Below are 15,850 nucleotides of genomic sequence, written 5' to 3' on the forward strand. Positions count from 1 at the left end.
TTAGCAATGACCCAAATACTTGTTCAGAAATTAGTAATTGAGAAACAGACAGTGAGGGAAGGACTCAGTCTTCAGTATCAACACAAGTCCCTGCCAGGCTACTAAGGGTCCTTGTTTGAGAGCTTAAAGTCATTTATCTATGAGCAGATGGACTAATACATTAAAGCTAATATAATGGTTGCAAACGTCTCCTGGGGTCTTTGGTCTCTGACCAAATATTTGCATCCTGTGTCTTGAATAAAAAGTTTTAATTTCTACTTAATAGTTTACCCACTGATGACTTCTTTAATTTGGTCTTTTTCTTTAAAATGCATGACAGGCAGGCTAAGATTTCAGGAAATGTGTTTAACCTTATAAAGATCAACACATACGTGTAATGGTCTTATGTGAGGAGAGGCACAATAAAGTTAGCTGTGTTAAAGTAAAATCAATACCTACAGAAGAGAAAATTAGAAAGGAAACTGCTGATTTTTAGTTCCTCTTTCTTTTTTCCTTGTCCCTAGTCTGTGAAGGTTTGGAACTCTAGGAATCATTACATTACAAAAGTCTCCACATTTCCATTCTAATGGGTTCCAGGTTTTCCTGTTATGGGGATGAAACTAACAGACTTAGTAAATCCTTATTTATTTGTCCCAAAGGCCAGGCAGTACTCTTTCTTCTCTGGTGCTGGTTTCTATTCATTCACCACCTCTTCTCACATTCTTTTGCTGTCCATCATTAATCTTTCAAGCTACAGCTGGGTGGGTTCAGAACAAAACCATAAGAGGAACTGAAAAATGAAATATTTACCTGCACCAATGGGGAAAAAAGGCCTATCAACTTTATCCTTTCAATGCAATCACATTTTCAAAAATTTTATTCTACTCACTTTCTAGATAGAAGACAGGATATATACATACATAAACACATATATATTCACTCTTGAAGTGTGTGTGTGTGTGTGTGTGTGCGCGCGCGTGTGTGTATATACATATATATATATATATTTTTACTATCCTCATTTGTAATGAGGTAAAATACATAGAGCTCAGTTAGTTGCCATGGAGACACTGGTCCTCTCTTATCACAGAGCCACACTATCGTCTGGTGTCAGCCAAGGAGGGATGACAAAGGCCTCCCCAAGAGCCTAGTTCTGCAATTACTGAGCAATCAAGCACCTCTTCTAATAGAGCACATCCAGGTATACATGGCTCCTCTCCCAGCACTGTCTTCCCTTCTTCCTTTTCAAACTTACACATAGCAGGATGCAGTTACCAAGTATAGATATCTTCTTCTGTTGAATGGCTTGTTTATTTCAGATTTCAGTGATTTTTTTTTTTTTGGTTTAAATAACAGACCTCACTATCATCCCCTTTGTTTTTAAATCTCATTTTTTTTAGCAATTATTATTTTCTTCTGATGTTACACAGTAATCATCCTTTTATGAATTAATCTGTTTTTATAGTTTGAAATAATTAATGAAGGAGTGGATAAATGAAAATCACAGTCTCTAAATTTCTTTAGTCCTGAATTTTCCCTGATTTCTCCAACCAAATTGCTAGAGTTATCAACAAAAAATTTTTTTTAAACCTGAACAATCAGCATTTATTCTTTGTCTTCCGGTGGTGATATAAATGAGAAGCTAAAAAAACTGAATGTATTTAAGAGGAGAAAGAAAAAAGCCTAATTTTTCTTTAAGTATTTTTATATTATTTGGGGGTTGGCTCAACTACTCCAAGATTTGATTTTCATGCTCAGACATTCTAAACTTACTCAGAAATCTGAGGTCAAACAAACATGAAAACATGTTCAACACCACTAATCAGAGAAATGCAAATCAAAACCACAATGAGAGAGCATCTCATGCCAGTCAGAATGGCTATTACTAAAAAGTAAAAAACAACAGATGCTGGTGAGGTTGCAGAGAAGGGAGAATGCTGATACATTGTTGATGGGAATGTAAATTAGTTCAGCCACTGTGGAAAGCAGTTTGAAGATTTCTCAAAGAACTTAAAACAGACCTACTATTTGACCTAGCAATCCCATTACTGAGGATATACCCAATAAAAAATAAATCATTCAACAAAAAAGATACATGTACTTGTATGTTCACCTCAGCACTATTCACAATAGCAAAGACAAAGAATCAAGCTAGGTGCTCAACAGTGGAATGGATAAAGAAAATGTGGTACATATATACCATGAAATACTATGCGGCCATATAAAAGAACAAAAGCATGTCTTATGCAGTAACACGGATGCAGCTGAAGGCCATTATCTTAAGCAAATTAATGCAGGAACAAAATCCAAATACCGCACATTCGCACTTATAATTGGGAGCTAAACACTGGGTACATACGGACATAAAGATGGCAACAACAGACACTAGAGACTCCAAAAGTTGGGGGGGAATGCTGAAATACTACCTGTTGGGTAGTATACTCACTACCTGGGTGACAAGATCAATTGTACCCAAACCTCAGCATCACACAATATACCCATGCAATAAACCTGCACATGTACCCCCTGAATCTAAAATAAAAGTTGAAACCATCATTTTCAGCAAACTACCACAGGAACAGAACACCAAACACCACATGTTCTCACTCATAAGTAGGAGCTGAACAATGAGAACACATGAACAGAGGGAGGGGAATATCACACACCAGGGTCTGTCTGGGGGTGAGGGGCAAGGCAAGGGAGAATATTAGGAGAAATACCTAATGTAGACAACAGGTTGATGGGTGTAGCAAACCACCATGGAACATGCATACCTACGTAACGAACCTGCACATTCTGCACATGCACCCCAGAATTTAAAGTATAATAAAAAAAGAAGAAATTGGGATGAAATAGGGTATAGACTGAGACACTCAAATTAGCCTGAATCTATTATTTTAGATAGACTTCTTGTAGTAACAGCTAAGGTTTGCCCTGTGTAGTATCAATAATGTTATAAAATATACCATTATCTTTGGTTTTCCTCAAGTTATACAACTCTCATCTGAGAATTAGAGTGTCAGAGGAATAAACAAAAAAGGTTATAGAGCTTTGCTAACATATCCTTATCCCCAAGGAAGAAGAAATGTTCAGGTGTTTAGAAAAGTATGATTACAGTTGGGGTAGGGAAAGATAAAAACAGTGAGATACTATAAATGTATAAGACAAAATCCCTGCTCTGAGTAAATCTGAAATCTAATTGGAGAAATAAGCCTTTAACTTATGTAAAGGTTCAGTAATATGAATTAAGCAGCAAAAAGTATACAACAGCATAAGTGCTGAGTGGCATGGGATTAATCAAGTCCAGTGTCAGTAGGATTTAGCAGAGTAAGAAAGATTTGAGATTAGTCTTAAAGAAAAGAAGAAAAAGCATACTAGACAAGGAAAACAGTAGAAGCTACAATGCAGTAGAAAAATGGTGATGGTCTTCTCAGGGGATTGTGATGAAGTTAGCATTACTGAAGCAAATCATTCTTGAGTTTCAATAAAACTTCCAGAATCAGTTTAGGTGATGATGCTAGTTTCCTCCTCTAAGACCGATCCCCAAGGTGCATCCCTCTTCTCTTTACTAGGAAGGGTGGAAGGGGTGGGAGAAGGGAAGAGAGGGAAAGAGGGAGAGAAAAGAAAGGAAAGAAGAAGAGAAGGAGGAGAGAGGGAAGGAAGGAAGGGAGAGGGAGATAGAACAATGACATTTAAAAAATGACACAACAAAGAAATGAAAAGCAGAATTTGCCTTAAAAGCAGGTGGAGAACAAAGTGGGTTTTCACAGACACATTCTGTGCTGTATAATCCCCATATGCCAGGAATATCATTAATTAGACAGAACAGAATGACTGGAGATGGGCCAAATGCAGCTTGGGAGATCAAGGGCTATATACTCATACATTTTCACCTATGCTATGCAATCTTTGGTATAGCTACACAGTATGTACAGACTTTATCAGGAGCTTGACAGGAGCCTGAATTAATACTAGGATTTTAATATACCACTGATTCCTGGCATTTTTATTACCAAAAGATGGTCTCATAAATATACAGTGTCTCTGAGCTGGACAACAGAGGAAAAGATACTTGGATGGTGGCATAAGCTGGGGGGAATGCCAGCATAAAAGTTTATTGGAACTATTTTAAAATGTCTGCAGAAAAGGTTTACTGGGAGGTGATTTGAAAGAATAACGATCTTCAGGATAATATAACAGTAAGGACAGGCACGGCAGTTCACACCTGTAATCCCAGCACTTTGGGAGGTGAAGGTGGGAGGATTACTTGAACCCAGGAGTTCAAAACCAGCCTGAGCAACACAGTGAGACCTCATCTCTGCAAAAGATACAAAAGTTAGCCAGAAATGATGGTGTACACTACTGGAACTCCAGCTAGTCTGGATACTGAGGTAGGAGAATTGTTTGAGCCCACGAGGTTGATGCTGCAATGAGCCAAGGTTGTACCACAGCATTCTAGCCTGTGTGACAGAGCAAGACCCTGCCTCTAAAAGATAAACAGTAAGTGCTCTGTAAACATTATCTATGTTCCAAGCACTGTGCTAAATGCTTCATGGGCTTGATCTCATGTAATTCTATAAGATAAATAGTAGTCATCTCCATATATCACAGCAGAGAAAACTGAGGCTCAAGAGAGATTAAAGCAAGCAAGCTGCCCATAATGAACTGACTCTATTATAATAAAGGCAGTATTTGCTTCAAAATATATAATCACTATAGTATCTATTTCTTCAGCATTATCCTCTCTTCTATTTCCTTTGATAAGGCTATATGCAGAGGCATAAAAGAAAAAATCTGTATTTCCATTGTAAATTTTGTTAAGATGGAAAATACAAATTGAAGAGAATATTTCTAAATAAAGAGGGGGAATGGAGACAGTACTTACAGAGAAATACTTCTTAGGACACTAGGGAAAAGTAGTAAAACAGTCGCGATAATTCTCTTCTTTAACATGGTTCATCTAGCTATGTAGGGACTCATGCAAAAACAAAAAAAAATGTACAAAGAAAGAAAATTTAGTGTTTCTCATCTTCCCTCATTCACTTGCCATTCTGTGGTCATGAGATATAAATTTCAATGAGTTTTGCTCACTTCATAACCTGGTCTCGTCATTCTGGAACATACCAAGCTTTTTCCTATCACAGCATCTTCACACTGCTTGTTCCCTCCACTTAGAAATTACAGTTGACTTTTCAAGAAATGTGTCAGTTCAGATGTTAGTTCTTCAGACTGACTTTTCCTGAACAACCTAAGTAAAAGTTTTCTCCTCTTCCATGCTCAAAACCTACCCCCTTCCTCATACACTAGCTAAATATTTTTCCTCTTCACACCATGAATCACTATCTGAATTTATTTTTTATTTTTTTGTTATTTTTTTAACAGAAACAGGGTCTCATTATATTTACCAGGCTGGTCTCAAACTCCTCACCTCAAGCCATCTTCCCACCTTGGCCTCACAAAGTGCTAGAATTATAGGTGTGAGCAACCATGCCTGAGCTATTTTTTATGTTTTATTTTATATATAAAAATGTATTCCTGTGAATGTAAGTTTTATTCATTACTATCTCTCTAGTACTTAGAAAAGCAGTTGGCACATAGTAAGAACTTAGTAAATACTTGTTAAATGAATGACCACCACACCTACCAATAGGAATAGGGCAAACTCAAAACAGACATATTTGGTAATGCTTCAAATTTAAAAAGTGCTTACATATATTTCAGTAGTCAATATCCCACTGGGTACTAATCTGCATATTAACTGGTTATATCAAAACACCTACAAATCAAAGAATTCTATTTGCTATTACAAGTCTTAGTCTTATTTGCATGAGGGCCCTCAACTCAATTAAAATTCTTGGCATAGTTGTGTGCCTAGTTACTGTCTAAACTCCTTTCAAAGCACTGGTAAAAAGGACTTTCAACAGAATCCAGAAGAGCAACAAAATATATCAATGAGTTCTGAAGTTTTTATTGCCATTTCCAACAGACAAAGTTCCTGCTTTCATCTGCCAGAAATGTCCCTGTAAACACTAAGGTTTTTATTTCTGCTTTTCAGACTAGCACAAGTTATACTGCTCCGCACAGCTAGAAGAGAACATGGTTAACACAGGAAAAACAGCTAGTCAAAGCAGGTAACTTCTTTGTTCATAACACAGTTACTTTGAAATTTTCTTGGTATTTGAAGAGGGAATGACATCTAGGGTTGAGAATTCAATCTCACATTCATACATTGTCTTTGCTGACTTATCCAGGAATTAGGGTAAATTCTTCATGGATTTTATCCCATTCCAGTTTCAATGGCCTGGTGTTATCCTGAAAAATTAGCACCTCCATCTTCCACTTGGGGCTAGACAAGAATCAATATATTTGGAATTGGTAGAGGACACAGGTAGCAAATTCTTAACTCTGAGAAGTAATGACATTTCAAAAACACTGAATTGTTGGTGTCCCCTCTATCAAATGATTTTTTTGTTTTCATTTGCAGAATGAGGCTTAGGTAAAAAATATCATTAAGAAAATCCTATGTTGAGGCCAGCCACGGTGGTTCATGCCTGTAATCCCAGGACTTTGGGAGGCCGAGGTGGGTGGATCACCTGAGGTCAGCAGTTCAAGACCAGCCTGGTCAACATAGTAAAACCCCATCTCTATACAAAATATAAAATTTAGCCTGTCGTCCCAGCTACTTAGGAGGCTAAGACAAAAGAATCGCTTGAACCCAAAAGGTAGAGGTTGCAGTTAGCCGAGATCATGGCACCAAACTCCAGGGTGGGCCACAGAGAGAAACTCCCATCTCAAAAAAAAAAATTCCCATGTTGGGCTGGGTGTGGTGGCTCACCTCTGTAATCCCAGCACTTTGGGAGGCCATGGCAGGAAGGTTGCTTGTGGCCAGGAGTTCAAGACCAGCCTGGACAACATGGCAAAACCCTGTCTCTACTAAAAATACAAAAATTAGCTGGGTGTGGTGGTGTACACATGTAGTCCCAGCTCCTCAGGAGGCTGAGGCACGACAATCACTTGAACTCAGAAAGCGGAGGTTGTAGTGAGCTGAGATTGTACCACTGCACTCCAGCAAGGGTGACAAGGCAAGTCCCTTTCTCAAAAAACAAAACAAAACAAAAACAAACAAACAAAAAAAACTAAACAAAAATGTTTCAGTTAGTTTTATTTTAAATTTTAAAATAAGTATTAATAAAAAGAAAATCCTAAGTTCTATGTTGGACTTGACAAAGAGTTTCCAGGTCCTTTCAGTATTTTCAGTGGGAGTTATAATTATTTTTGCTGAACTGACAACTGCAGGTTTTTCCTACAGAGTATTTCCTTTTCAACAAGAAGCAGAGACTACAGTTTTTACTGACCTCCATCTATCCAGATACCAGCTCTTAACTCATCAAACAGTCTTGTCTCATTTCTAGGACATTATACATTGTTTCAGACCTCTTTTCACTATAAGAAATGAAAACAGATGTCCAATTCCTAGGACCTATATGGTAAAAATAGAAAAGGCAGTCCCACTCCTGGTGTAGACTCCAGTCACAAGAGTCCTTAACTGATTAAGAGTTACTAACCGGCTGGGCGCAGTGGCTCATACCTATAATCCCAGCACTTTGGGAGGCCGAAGCGGGTGGATCACGAGGTCAAGAGATTGAGACCATCCTGGTCAACATAGTGAAACCCCGTCTCTACTAAAAATACAAAAAAAAAAAAAAATTAGCTGGGCATGGTGGCGCATGCCTGTAATCCCAGCTACTCAGGAGGCTGAGGCAGGAGAATTGCCTGAACCCAGGAGGCAGAGGGTGCGGTGAGCCGAGATCGCGCCATTGCACTCCAGCCTGGGTAACAAGAGCGAAACTCCATCTCGGGGTACTAACAATTAACTTTTTGTGATTTTATTATTGTGCAAATTATATATCCCATTAGGTATTCATCAACTGGTAATTTAAGAGATTTTTGTCTATAAACAGCATGTTTATCTTGGAAAAACTGCTAGCAATTTCACCTTAAAAATTTGCAATGTGGTTCATTTGCCCAAAAAAAAAAAAAAAAAAGCTGTTTTAAGTAAAATGCAATGTTCAATGCATCATATAAAATTCTCTTAAGAAAGGCTTTTAGCTTTTTAGCACCATGCCAGAGCAGGTGCAAGGTGATAGGCGAAAGCTAACTGAATTAGTTCATAGAGCAGTACTTAGTGAACTGCACATGGGTAAACAATAAGGTAAGGAGACCATTAATAAATGCAATAATGGGCCCAGCACGACGGCTTGTGCTTGTAATCCCCGCACTTTGGGAGGCCGAGGCGGGCAGACCATGAGATCAGGAGTTCAAGACCAGTCTGGCCAGTATGGTGAAATCTCATCTCTACTAAAAATATAAAAAATTAGCCAGGCATGGTGGGGCGTGCCTGTAATCCCAGCTACTTGGGAGGCTGAGACAGAAGAATCACTTGAACCCAGGAGGCAGAGGTTGCAGTGAGCCAAGATCGAGCCACTACATTCCAGCCTGGGCAATAGAGTGAGACTCTGTTTCAAAAAAAAAATCAATAAACTCAATGATGGTATCAAGAAATTGCAACAGAATACAGAAAATGGTAGTGCAAGGATGCATCTTTGAAAAGCTATGCAAATCCTCTGAGATTACCCAAATGAAGTCCCATTCCTCACTTTGGTAGTATCTAAAGTTAACAAATCCTGGCTTTTATCCTTCCCCTGCTGTTCTTTATTTTAACAAGCTAGTTAAAAAAAAAAAGGTTAGTGTAGTGATTCATGCCTATAATTCCAGCATTTGGGAGGCCAAGGTGGGAGGAATGCTTGATGCTAGGAGTTTGTGATCAGCCTGGGCAACATAGTGATCCCCTCATCTCTCCAATCAATCAGTCAACCAATCAACTGAAATATAGAATATAAAAGCAAATAGTAACAGAAAGAAGGAAATTCAACAAGATGTGGGAGCACCCAAGAGGCACACGTATCAGTAAATGATAAGTAAAATGAATAAAAGACCAAATTCTGGTCTTTAAATATATTTCTATCTACATTCTATAAGTATGTATTAAAGAGATGATCACAATAAATTAGCAACTTACTTTTCAACTTTCATTAAAAAGGGAGGATATATAATATTACTGACAATTAGATAAGCATGCTAACTTTTATAAAACTAAGTGCATATTTTCCTTTATAGTAATAATCAGGGGAAATTATACATTTATTCCACCACTAAATGTATTACACATTTTTTTTTTAATTGTACTTTGGGCTCTGGGGGACATGTGCACATTCTGCATCCTGCAGGACTACTGTGTAGATACATACACGCCATGGTGGTTTGATGTCTCCATCCTCCTCTCCCTGCTGTCACCTATATCAGGCATTTCTCCATGTGTTATCCCTCCCCATCCTCCCCCGCCCCCGCTGTCCCTCCTCTTCTCTCCCCTCCACCCCCCAACCTAGGCCAGTGAGTGTTGTTCCCTTCCCTGTCCCCAAGTGTTCTCATTGTTCATCACCTACCTAGGAGTGAAACATGTGGTGTTTGGTTTTCTGTTCTTGTGTCAGTTTGCTGAGAATGATCGTTTCTAGATTCATCCATGTCTCTACAAAGGACACAAACTCATCGTTTTTTATGGCTGCATATTATTCCATTATGTATATGAGTCACATATTCTTTGTCCAGTCTACCACTGATGGGCATTTGGGTTAGTTCCAGGACTTTGTTATAAACAGCACCAGAACCAATATACGTGTGCATATGTCTTTATAATAGAATGATTTATAATCCTTTGGGTATATACACAGTAATGCCATTGCTGGGTCAAATGGAATTTCTATTTCTAGATCCTTGAGGAAGCGCCACACTGTCTTCCATAATGGTTGAACTAATTTATACTCCCACCAACAGTGTAAAAGTGTTCCTTTTTCTTCACATCCTCTCTAGGATCTGTTGTCTCCAGATTTTTAAATGATCGCCATTCTAAATGGCATGAGATGGTATCTCAATGTGGTTTTGATTTGCATTTCTCTAATGACCAATGATGATGAGCATTTATTCATATGTCTGTTGGCTGCATATACGTCTTCTTTTAGGAAGAGTCTGTTCATATCCTTCGCCCACTTTTGAATGTTTTGTTTTTTTCTTGTAAATCTGCTTTAGTTCTTTGTAGATTCTGGATATTAGCCCTTTGTCAGATGGGTAGATGGCAAAAATTTTTTCCCATTCTGTTGGTTGCCAGTTCACTCTATTGATTGTTTCTTTTGCTGTGCAGAGCTCTTGAGTTTAATTAGATCCCATTTGTTTATTTTGGTTTTTGTTGCCATTGCTTTTGGTGTTTTAGTCATGAAATCCTTGCCTATATGCCTATGTCTTGAAGGGTTTTTCCTAGGTTTTCTCCTAGGGTTTTTATGGTGTGGTCTCATGTTTAAATCTTTAATCTATCTGGAGTTAATTTTGCATGAGGTATAAGAAAGGGGTCCAGTTTCAGCTTCCTGCATATGGCTAGCCAGTTTTCCCAACACCATTTATTAAACAGGGAATCACTTCCACATTGCTTGCTTTTGTCAGGTTTGTCAAAGATAGATGGTTGTAGATGTGTGGCATTACTTCCGAGGCCTCTGTTCTGTTCTGTTCGTTAATACCTCTGTTTTGGTACCAATACCATGTTATTTTGATTACTATAGTCTTGTAGAATGATTTTCCACCTGTTTGTGTCCTCTCTTATTTTAGATCTTTCCTTGTTTCTCATGTGGGCATTTATTGTCACAAATTTCCCTCTAGACGCTGCTTTAAATGTATCCCATAGGTTCTGGTATGTTGTGCCTTCATTCTCGTTGGTTTCGAAGAACATTTTTATTTCTGCCTTCATTTCACGGTTTATCCATTCATCATTCAGGAGCAAGTTGTTCAGTTTCCATGTGATCGTGTAGTTTTGAGTGCTTTTCTTAATCCTGAGTTCTAATTTGATTGCGCTGTGGTCTGAGAGATTGTTATGATTTCCATTCTTTTGCATTTGCTGAAGAGTGGTTTACTTCCAATTATGTGGTCAATTTTAGATTAAGTGTGACATGGTGCTGAAAAGAATGTGTATTCTGTGGATTTGGGGTGGAGTGTTCTGCAAACAACTATTAGGTGTGCTTGGTCCAGATCTGTGTTCAAGTCCTGGATATTCCTGTTGACTTTCTGTCTCGCTGATCCATCCAATATTGTCAGTGGAGTATTAAAGTCTCCCACTATTATTGTTTGGGATTCTAAGTCTCTTTGTAGGTCGTTAAGAACTTGCTTTATGTATCTGGGTGCTCCTGCATTGGGTGCATATATATTTAGGAGTTAGCTCTTCTTGTTGCATTGATTCTTTTACCATTATGTAATGCCCTTCTTTGTCTCTTTTTATCTTTGTTGGTTTAAAGTCTGTTTTATCAGAGACTAGGATTGCCACCCTTGCTTTTTTTGCTCTCCATTTGCTTGATAAATCTTCCATCCATTTATTTTGAGTCTGTGTGAGTCTTTCCATGTGAGATATGTCTCCTGAATACAGCACACCAATGGGTCTTGACGTTTTATCAGTTTGCTAGTCTGTGTCTCTTGATTAGGGCATTTAGGCCATTTACATTCAACATTAATATTGTTATGTTTGAATCTGATCCTGCCATTTTGTTACTGGCTGGTTGTTTTGCCTGTTAGTTGATGCGGTTTCTTCACTGCATTGTTGTTTTTTACCATTTGGTACATTTTGCAGTGGCTGGTACTGGTTGTTCCTTTCCATGTTTAGTACTTCCTTCAGCAGCTCCTGTAAGGCAGGTCTTACAGCAATGAAATCTCTCAGCAATTGCTTGTCCATAAAGGATTTTATTTCTCCTTCACTTATGAAGCTTAGTTTGGTCTGATAAGAAATTCTGAGTTGAAAGTTCTTTTCTTTATGGATGTTAATTGAATATTGGCCCCCACTCTCTTCTAGCTTGTAGGGTTTCTGCTGAGAGATTCGCTGTGAGTCTAATGGTCTTTCCTTTGTGGTTGACTTGACCTTTCTCTCTGGCTGCCCTTAGGATTTCTTCCTTCATTTCAACCCTGGTGTGGTGAATCTGACAATTTTGTGCCTTGGGGTTGCTCTTCTTGAGGAGTATCTTTGTGGTATTCTTTGTATTTCCTGGATTTGAATGTTGGCCTGCCTTGTTAGGTTGGGGAATTTCTCTTGGATAATATCCTAAAGAGTGTTTTCCAACTTGGATTCATTCTCCCCGTCACATTCAGGTATGCCGATCAGACATAGATTAAGTCTCTCACACATTTTTTTAAGGCAAATCTCCTTTGGATTGCCTTTAGTATCAGTTTGAAAATCCATAGAAAAAATTCTGTCTCATTACTTTAAAAATCCATCTCTTTCTTTTTATGTTTTGAGATAGTCTCTCACTTTGTCACTCGTGCCGAAGCGCAGTGGCACGATCAAGTCTCACTGCAGCATCAACCTCCCTGGGCTCAGGTGATCCTCCCACATCAGCCTCCAGAGTCATGAGACCACAGGTACGTGCCACCACAACTGGCTAACTTTTGTATTTTTTTGTACAAACAGTTTCACCATGTTGCCCAGGCTCATCTTGAACTCCTGGGCTCATGTAATCCACCTGCCTCAGCCTCCCAAAGTGCTAGAAATTATAGGCACAAACCATTGTGCCCAGCCTCTATTTAAAAAAAAAAATACCCCTCCTTATTTCCAAATGACTTTTGATTGTTTCAAAAACAGAGGTACCTTCAGTTCAAACACTTGAAAAGTATGGCAGGGAGGGGCTAAGATGGCTGACTAGAAAAAACTGCAGTCAGAGGCTCCCACTGAGAATGAAAATGACAAGTGAATCTTACACCAGCAACTGAGGTATCCAGGTTCTCTCTCTAGAACTGACTAGGTGGTTAGCATGACCCACAAAGAGCAAGGAAAGCTTGCTTTTCCTTGATGTTTTGGAGTGACGGCCCACCTGGGAGCCATACATGGCAAGAGGAGCTCCCACCCCCAGCCAAATGAAGCAGTGAATAATTGTGCTATTTCTTCCAGGAAACCATGCTTTTTCCACAGATCTGTACAACCTGTGGATCAGGAGATCCCCTCATGACCTCAGGGCCTTGGGTCTCAAGCACAGAGCTATGGAGATTCTCAGCGGCCACTCGGCTGGAGACTGCCTAAGACTACTGAATTCCTGCAGGGAGAGGCAGGAGCCATGACTACAGCTTTAGTCTGCTATTTTCCCCTGCTGGTGCCAGGGAGACTAAGTGGTTTGGACCCAGGAAGAATTCCCCATAGCACAGCACAGCACAGCAGCTGTGGAAGATCATGGTCAGACTGTCTCTTTAGGCTGGACCCTAACCCATCCCTCCTCGTCGGGCAGGATCTCCCTGCAGGAATTTCAGCAACTCCAGCCAGGGGTTTAGGAAGACAACTCTGATCTCCCTGGGAGAAGCCCCTGGGGAGAGTGGTGGCCATGATCTCCAGGGATCAGTGGACTTAGTCTTTTCCCAATGCTGGCTCTGAGAAATCCAGGCAGTCCAGATGAGTGGGATTCCCACCAGTGCAGCACCACCCCACCAGCAAGGGGCAGCCAGAGTGCTCTGTTAAGCAGGTCTCTGATCCTGTGTCTGCTGACTGGATTAGACCCCTGAATAGGAGTCACCAGTCACCTTATACAAGAGCATTCCTGCTGGCATCGGGTTGGTGCCCCTCTGGGATGGAGTTTCCAGAGGAAGGAGCAGGTAGCCATCTTTGCTATTCTGCAGCCTCCACTGGTGACACCTTCAGGTATAGGAGAGACACAGGTGAAAAGGGTCTGGAGTGGATGGCAAATGGCAGTAGCCCTATGGAAGAGGTGCCTGACTGCTGAAAGAGAAACACACAGAAAGCAACAACAACAGCATCAACAAAAAGTCCCCACAACTATCTCATCTGAAAAGGTCAGCAACCTCAAAAATAGAAGCTAGATAAATTTACGAAGATGAGAAAGAATCAATGGAAAAACGCTGAAAACTCCAAAAGCCAGAGTTCTTATTCTCCTCCAGATAATCAGAACACCTCTCCAGTAAGGGCACAGAACTGGGCTGAGGCTGAGATGGATGAACAGACAGAAGTAGGCTTCAGAAGCTGGGTAATAATGAACTTTGCTGAGCTAAAGGAGTATGTCCTAACCCAATGCAAAGAAGCTAAGGATTATGGTAAAATATTACAGGAGTTGTTAACAAGAATAGCCAGTTTAGAGAGGAACATAAATGGCCTGATGGGACTGAAAAACACAAGAGAACTTCACAATGCAACCACAACTATCAAAAGCTGAATGGAGCAAGCAAAGAATTTCAGAGCTTGAAGACTACCTTGCTGAAATAAGACAGGCAGACAAGATTAGGAAAAAAAAATGAAAAGGAATGAACAAAACCTCTAAGAACCATGGGATTATACAAAAACAGTGAAGTTATGACTGATTCAGGTTCTCCCCAATCCCTGAAAGAAATGGGGAGAATGGAACCAAGTTGGAAAACATACTTCAGGATATCATGCAGGAAAACTTCCCCAAGCTAGCAAGACACTATAACATTCAAATTCGGGAAATCCAGAAAACCCCAGTAAGATACTCTATAAAAAGATCAACCTCAAGACACATAATCATCAGATTCTCCAAGGTCATAATGAAGGAAAAAATGTTAAGGGCAGCCAGAGAGGCCAGGGAAAGCCCATCAGACTAACAGTGGACCTCTCAGTAAAAATGTGATAAGCCAGAAGAGAGTGGGGGCCAATATTCAACATTCTTGTTTCTTTTTTTTTTTTCCAAGATGGAGTTTCACTCTTGTCGCCCAGGCTGGAGTGCAATGGCGTGATCTCAGGTCACTGCAACCTCTGCCTCCCAGGTTCAAGCAATTCTCCTGCCTTAGCCTCCTGAGTAGCTGGGATCACAGGCATGTGCCACCATATCTGGCTAATTTTGTATTTTTAGTAGAAACGGGGTATCTCCATGTTGGTCAGGCTGGTCTTGAACTCCCAATCTCAGTTGGTGCACCTGACTCGGCCTCCCAAAGTGCTAGGATTACAGGCATGAGCCACCATGCCCAGTCTCAACATTCTTCAGGAAAATAATTCCCAACCTAGAATTTCATGTCCAGCCAAACTAAACTTTGTAACTAAAGGAGAAATTAAATCCTTTTCAGACAAGCAAATGCTGAGGGAATTCATCACCACTAGGCCTGCCTTGCAAGAGCTCCTAAGGAAGTACTAAATATTGATAGGAAAAACCATTACCAGACATGACAAAAACACACTGAAGTACAAAGACCAATGACACTATGAAGCAAGTACATCAACAAGTCTGCAAAATAACCAGCTAGCATCATAATGACATGATCAAATTCACATAAAACAATATTAACCTTAAGTGTAAATGGGCTAAACACTGCAAGTAAAAGACACAGAATGGCAACCTGGATAAAGACTCAAGACCCACTGACTGGTGTGCTGTATTCAAGAGACCCATCTCACATGCAAAGCCATGCATAGGCTCAAGGAAAATTTATCAAGCAATGGAAAGCAGAAAAAAAGCAGGGGTTGCAATCCTAGTTTCTGACCAAATACACTTTAAACCAACAAAGATTTTTTTTTTCCTTAAAGACAAAAAAGGGCATTACATAATGGTAAAGGGTTCAATTCAACAAGAAGCCCTAACTATCCTAAATATGTACATACTCAATACAGGAGCACCCAGATTAATAAAACAAGCTCTTAGAGACCAGCAAAGAGACTTAGACTCCCACACAATAATAGCTTACTGTCAATATTAGACAGATCATCAAGACAGAAAATTAACAAAGATATTCAGGACTTGAACTCAGCTCTGGATTAGGTGGACCTGATAGATATCTA

The 15,850-nt window shown here is 39.7% G+C and overlaps 1 long non-coding RNA gene across 1 annotated transcript in view; it reads right to left on the reverse strand.

Annotated features, from left to right (window-relative positions):
- The window catches only part of LOC128930314 (uncharacterized), a 151,274-nt gene that overhangs the window by 53,201 nt on the left and 82,223 nt on the right, over positions 1–15,850 (reverse strand). The window lies entirely within an intron of this gene.

This window comes from Callithrix jacchus, chromosome 20, assembly GCF_049354715.1.
Source record: "Callithrix jacchus isolate 240 chromosome 20, calJac240_pri, whole genome shotgun sequence".
Lineage (NCBI taxonomy): Eukaryota > Metazoa > Chordata > Mammalia > Primates > Cebidae > Callithrix > Callithrix jacchus.